The following is a 7437-nucleotide window of genomic DNA, read 5'->3' as shown; positions in this document are numbered from 1 at the left end:
CCATATCCGATCTAGGTTGTGTCCGGATATTTAGCAATGCTAATGGTAGGCATTTTACCCATGACAGTTTGGTCTCAATCACGAGTTTGGTCAATTGTTTTTTAATTTCTCCATTCATTCTTTCTACTCTTCCCGAACTTTGGGGGTGCCAGGGGGTGTGATAATCCCATTGTATTCCCATTATTGCCATGGTTTCCTTAATTATTTTGGATGTAAAGTGGGGGCCTCTGTCCGAGTCAATGGTTTCCGTGACCCCATATCTGGGAATAATCTGCTCTAATAGGGTCTTGATCACTGTTTATGCCGTTGCCTTTGCCGTAGGGAATGCCTCTACATAATGGGTTAGGTGATCCACTATTACCAATAGATATTTATACCTCCCAGTCTTTGGTAACTCAGTAAAGTCTAGTTGGATGTTAGCAAATGGCCGGTATGCTGTAGGTCGTCTCCCCATTAAGGTTTTTCTTAAATTGGCCTTATTTACCTTCAGGCAGGTAACGCACCCCCTCACTACCTGCTTTGCCAAGTCATCTGCCCCAATACACATATGTTTGGTGGCAAATTGATCTACTAATGCTTGTGCCCCCCAATGTGTTTTGCTATGTATTCTCCTCATAATATCCATAGCTATGGATTTAGGCAGTACAGTTCTATTATCCTCTGGAAGTCGCCATTCTCCTTCTGGGTCTTCTCTCAACCCCATTCCTTTCATCTTTTCTTCTTCCTGCATAGTAAAACTATATATCTTTTGCAAATTCCCTCTGCTAGTCTCACGCTCTTTTCTTTCAGCCTTCGGATTTTCCTGGGGGGTAGATTGTGACGTCTGCAAAGCAGCCCTTCTTGCTTCTTGATCTGCTGCATTATTTCCCCTGCTTTTAAAATCCAATCCCTTTTGATGCCCTTTCAGGTGAACAACAGCAATTTTCCTAGGTCCCCCCAAGGCCTTCAGCAGTTTCCTGATTAGATCCTGGTGAACTAGGTTTTTTTTCCCTGGGAGTTTATTAACCCCTGTTCTTCCCATATTTTCCCAAAAGTGTGTATAATCCCATAGGCATATTTTGAGTCAGTATAGATGGTACTTGATTTATCCTTCAACAACTGCAATGCTCGCAGTACAGCATAAAGTTCACAGGCCTGCGCCGACCAAGATCCACTTAGAGGGCCTGATTCGATAACTGCAAGTCCTTCTCCCCCAACTATTGCATAGCCAGAGACCCTTTTTCCATTAATTACTCATGATGAGCCATCTACAAACAACCTATCCCCCTCTGGGGAGATGGGGTACTGTTTAACCCTTATCGGTGTCTCTGGATCTTTAATGATTACCGAGAAGGGGGGTATATTCAACCTTCCTACACTATCAGGAGTGTACCATACTTCTGAGTTATTTTTTTCCTCATCCTCTACCCTCAAGGGACAGAGTTTTATTTTGATTTCCTCATTTACTACTTCTATATTAATACCCATTTCTATAATTAAGTCTCTCCCTAACAAATTATAATCTCCTTCTGGTACTAGCAGAAGGTTCCCTATTCCCATTTTGGACCTCGATTCCACCAGTACATTCTTAATAACAGGGACTTCAAAGGGCTCCCCCTTCGCCCCTACCACTTGAGCAGTTTCCTTTGATATCTTACATCCCTCCGGTAGTACCTGGACTGTCGATCGCTCAGCTCCAGTATCTACTAAAAACTCAAATTCCTGCTGCTGAGGACCTATTTTTAATTTTATCAAGGGCTCCTGATGTTTCCGTGTCCCCAGCAAATGAAGCCCCTGACTCCGTCAGTCCTCTTTGAAGACTCTCTCATCCCTCAGCCGCTTCCTGCAGTTTCTCCGAAAGTGTCCTTTATTTCCACAGTAGAAACATACGCCTCCATCCTTTTTCTCTACCCGGGGAACCCCTCCCCCATTTCTCTGGGCCACTTGACTTGTTTTGGGAGGGGCATCAATTCTCCTAGTTTCCCTTACTGCTGCCACCATCATTCTTACTTGTCTCTTGTGACTCTCTTCATCTCTTCTCACACATACCTCCTGTGCTTCCCTCAATAGCTCATCCAGGTTTCTATCTTGCCAATTATCTAATTTTTCTAACCTCTTTCTGATATCTTCCCACGATTTAGCCACAAATTGTGTTTTTAGTAGTGCTTGCTCTAACGGTGTCTCAGGATCTAAGCCCAAGTACATCTGCAGGTTTTTTCTCAAGCGTTCTAGCCAATCCGTAGGTGTCTCCTCCTTTTTCTGTCTCTCATTAAATGCTTTGTTGATGTTCTGCCCCCTAGGCACCGCTTCCCGGATCCCCTGTACTATTATCCCCCTCAGATCCTGCATATTGATTCTGTGATCCTGCTGCTGCTGATTCCAATTGGGATCCTGCAAAGGCCACTTGGTGTCTGCTAAAGGTCCTTGTGTATGTTGTGAATCTCGTATCTGCATCCTCGCTCGTCTAATCATATTTCTTTCCTCGGCCGTGAAGAGAATATTCAATATGGCTTGCAACTCGCCCCAAGTATAAATACTGGGTCCCAAAAATTGGTCCAGTCTCTCGGCCACCCCCAAAGGATCTTCCAGGAGGCTCCCCATCTCCCTCTTAAATTCCCGAACATTCCCAGAACTCAAAGGTACTGAAACAAACCCTATCACTGGGTGAGGTCCCTGGCCCCCCCCCCCCAGGCATTTCTCTTAGGGGATATAGGTTATGCTGTCTAGCCCGACCTCGGGTTATGGGTCCCTGCACTTCCTCGGGGGGCTCGGGATTACTTCCTGCTTCCTGAGGCTCCATTGGAGGTGCATCCGGAATCTGGGGGTTCTGAGGGGGTATGTAAGGAGGTGGGATTAGTAAGGCTTCTTCCTCTTTACTCCTGTCTTTCTTTCGTCCTCCCTCTTTGAGGGGAAACAGGAGCACTTCACCCCCAGGTCTTGTAACCCATACATTAGCATATTCACTTTCTTCCAGACTAAAAGGAATTTTAGTGTTTACCCACAAGTTGAGTTTTTGCCTCACCCAATCTTCTGATGATCCAAAAATAGGCTAAAAAATATTCCTGGAAATCTCCTTTCCACCCCATACTACCACACAATAATGGATCATTTTAGCTTTATCTTTACCCCCTGTGTTAGGGTAATGTTTCCAATTGTCTAATATGAACCCCAGTGGGCTATCTGTTTTATGGGAGTAGAGGGCCTGCTCTTCCCCTGTCCCATCTTCTGGAGTGCCCTCACACAAGTGTGGTGCAGAAATCACTCGCTTCCCCTTGTTCGTGGCTCACGCCCTCTCGGACAATGAGAACCGCACTACTGAGGGTCCACAATCGCTTGGAAAATCCGAGCTGCCGGTTCTCCTCTCACACACACACACACTCGCAGCACTCCAGGATACCCGACCCAGACCGAACGGAATCTTCCACACAGATACTCACGCGTCTTGCGTCTTCGTCCGGACCTTTGTGCACAAAGTTTATAGGGTCTGCCGGCTTCCTTTGCCTAATGCTTTGAATTTAGGTTCGTCGGTCCAACCGAGACAGGAATCGGGTCTACCAGGGCCGCCGACTGATCGGCGGGGCGCCCCCCAGGCAGAACCAAAAGTCCTATCTTGCAGGTGGATCCGAGTCACGGCACCAAATTGTAATAGATTATGAACACAAAGAAAAGTTCCAATAGGAATTTATTACATTGCAGCAGGCAAAGCAAAGGCAAATACAGCGCTGGACGGCAGGGGAGTCTCGCTCCACCAACTGCCGTGAATTGGCAGGTTTTTCAGTCTTGCTTTTATCTTGCTTCTTTCCTCCGATGATGTATGTGTGACGTGTTGCTAGGAGGGTCTCTTTCTGTCCCTCGATGGTTGCAGAGATGAAGGCTGTAGTTGTAAGCTGGAATTCCTGAAACTTAAAGCTGATTAAGCAAGTAGAGAAGGAATGGGCAAGGGTCTGTTTGCCTATAAGCTTAGATAGTGACATAGTAACTTCCTGTTATCTTGAGTTATTTGATCTCCAGTGAACAAAAAAATAGTTAATGTTTATCACAGGCTTCTTGTGGCGTTCCAGCCCCCCTTGGTCGATTCCCCCGATCCTCTTCGGACACGCAGCGGTCTGCCTTGGCTCCGGCTCTGCCAGCCTTACAGGTTCCTTCGGGACTTTTTCCGCTCGGCGTTCCAGGATCGGTTTCTCCCGGCTAACGACCCCCTTCCACCGGGCAGGCGTCTGGTCGGGGAATCCCCCCTGGCTCCTAGACCCACCATGTGTTTTTTTCACGCCCAAAAACCACCACGAGCTCGCTTTAAAAACATGACCAAGACGAAAAGGCCGATATAGACTGAGGGCACGTCTACAAAACAAAAAAAACCTGAACGGGTCCTGTCAATATGACAGGTCCCTGCTTGGGCAGCCATTTATATTGGTTTCTAATACCTCCCAGGGTCCAGCCCTGTTCAGATAAATGGCTTAAATCACATAGCGAGACAACTTCCCCGGACATGCTTTGTAAAATAAAAGCTTTTACTAACAAGGAAAATAATAAATATAAACAGACAAAGAAATTGCAGGTCGAACACAGTGCAGAGAGCATTCTGACACTGGTAAGGCACTCCTGAAAAGCTCTTTGGTTCTTTTGTGTAATCCCTTTAGTACTTAATAGTCTAGGTGGGTTCCACTGGCAAATTGCCAATAAGGAGAGGTACAGACTTTGAAGGACAGTGACAAGGTCCAACAGGTGCTTCTCTCTTGGCATTGAGCCAATTACAAAGAGAAATACACAGAACTTTCTAGTTTGGTTTCCTTATGTTTCGGATAAGCTGAAACCCTTTTCCTTATAGAGAAATGCTCACTCGGGAGTGGGGGGTGCATTACTATAGTCTCCAGTGCTGCCCCTGCCACCAAGGTGCAAAGCAGCCTCTGATGTTAACGTGGCCAAAGGCACCAGGTGTGTTGCAAGTGTCTTTGGGATAAATGAGACACACATGGCTCCCAGCTGAGTGGGGGCGGTGGAAAGTAGGGGGCACACACAGTGTTTGTGCTGGGCAGCGTTGCTATGTCTGCACTGGACACAGAGAGTACACAAACACTCCCAGTCCCTGGGTTCCCTCATCAGCTTGGCAGATTTTGTTAGAGTTGTCAACAAAGACACAATTTCTCCATTTCCATATTACTTGTCTTGTCTTCCAATTATTCTCCAGTCACAGACACATGTGGCCAAAAGAGTTTTTTGCAATTTACTGTTGTGAGATTATATTTGGGCCCACTGGGATCTGAGAGGCACTTCCACCCCCACCTCCTCTCTTCACCTCACCAAGAAGTTTCCTCCATAAAACTCCCCACATCTGGTGAGAAATACTTTTTTGGAGTTGTGACAAGAGAAAGTCCTCTCACAACACCGCAAACAGCCATGATGACCACAAATTGGCTGCAGATGTCAGCAAAGCCTAGTGCTAGGAATGGCCTAATGCCTGGGGGATGTGAGACACACTCATGAGGCATGGGGAGTTTGTAAGGGAAGGTGCCCTTGCGGGCTCAGTGCTGGTGGGGAGGGTTTGAACCAGCTCTGAGATGCATCAGCAGTTCCAGCAAGGGCTGCAGCTCATCTCTAACCAAAACTCATCCTGAAGTCAACTTATGGCCACTGGCCTTAAACTCCTCATGCTGAAAGCTTAATAGGAAAAAATGGCCAACAAGCAGCTGGGCTTAAAGGGGAAAACAAAGCACAGGGCAGATGTCTGTGAGCATCTCCATACTCCCAGGTGTTTGAGAAGGTGGTGGCTCCTGCGAGGGGGCTCAGGGTGTCAGAGCAGTTGGTGTTGCAATAGGGTCTCCTCTCCTTTGTGCTAATAAGGACTCAGCTGGATGGTGCATGAGGTGTGGTGAACCCGGCAGGGCATGAGGAGGGTCTCTGGAGCTGGGGTGGGCTGGGCTCTGCATAGCCTGGATCTGCAGGGACACAGTGGTGATGAGCAATTGCTGTCCTTTCCAATATTGCCATCTAGAGGACCCAGCAAGGACCAGAGCTCCTTGCAGGCCATGATGAGATAAGGAAGAAGAATCAAAGCCTTGCTTTTTTAAAATTTTACCTCATATAAATGCTACCCCAGCGTGATGTGAAGATGCAGAGCCAAGGGTGCAGAACTGTCTGTGGCTTTGGGCATGGCAATACAGGATTGCTCTAAAAACAGCCCTGTGATTTTTTTGAGGCTGTAGATACCCAGTGTTGGCCCATTTCCCAGTGCTTTACTGATCCCCACATGAAGGTGGACAGCTGGTACTGACTGAAAGCTGCCCCTCATCAGCTCAAACTGAACAGAACTAATAAAACAGGGACTAATCAGCAAATGACAGCTCTGTGCACCTGCCTGCAGGGGAAGTTCCTCCCCCCCAGACCATGCAGGGAACTGCCTCGTCCCTGCTTGCTGTTCTTCTGAACAGCACCTATCCAAAATATGTTTGCTTGGCTGATATGAGATGCCAGCTCCTGGACCAGTGGGTGCCCAGCTGTAGCTGCCTGTGCTGGGGAGGGTGGATACAGAGCAGAGGATCCCAGCTACATTTTGGGTGCTGGGGATACCACTCACCAATGGTGAGGGGCCTGAATTACACCTTGTTTCAAGGAAACAATACATTCGAAGGCGTCTGCTGCAATTCTTCTGAGGATTTGGGAAGGTGAAGGGTTGCCAAAAGGCATTTGTTCAATTGCTAAATTATGTCCTTGTGTGTTTTAATTACATGCCCAAGTCCAACCCAAGCTGGGCTGGACAGCACGTATCCAGTGGGATTAGTGGTGTTTATTCCAACTGTTGAGATGTTGAGTTGGGAGTGTACAGCGGAATTGGCATCATTTCATATCAAGAAAATAATATAACACCTTTGTTTCCTGTCCCATTGCTGTGACTTCCAGTAGCACAGGCCACCCACAATCAGCGTGATTCCAGGCAAGCCCCTTTCGCTCAGTTTTTGTGAGCTGCAGTCTGTTTTGGAACAGCCCAGGAGGACAGCTTAGGATTTACCACCCTACACAAAGGCCACAGTCCCTTTGGAAAGCAGCATAGACACCGCCTCAGCTGCCCGCTGCTATGGGTGGGAGATAAGTGTGGTACATAGGTATCAGGGCTACCCTCCTGCAGCCAGGCAGAGCTGTAACAATGTGGTTTTACACCACCCAAGGGATGAAAACTGTCCTTTGTGAACCAGAGCCCTCAGAAAAAGATTCCTGAAGTTTCTGAGGTGCTCTCTGCACTGAAGGATTGTAAAGCATTGGAACAACTTGCTTTTTCAGCAAGCACCAAAAAAAAAATGGTGTGGCGGGAGTCAGAGGGCAGAATCACCAGCCAGGAGCCCAAGTGCAAATTCAACAGTCCCGGGGATATAAAAGCCTGGGAAAGCTCAGGAACCTTGATTTTGCAAACACCCTATGGTGATGCCCCTATGCAGGTCCACTCACTGCCCCAGGGCTGGGAAT

The sequence above is a fragment of the Hirundo rustica genome, chromosome W (genome assembly GCF_015227805.2).
Source record: "Hirundo rustica isolate bHirRus1 chromosome W, bHirRus1.pri.v3, whole genome shotgun sequence".
Taxonomy (NCBI): domain Eukaryota; kingdom Metazoa; phylum Chordata; class Aves; order Passeriformes; family Hirundinidae; genus Hirundo; species Hirundo rustica.
The sequence above is the reverse complement of the archived record's forward strand: the minus strand, read 5'-3'. Positions refer to the sequence as shown.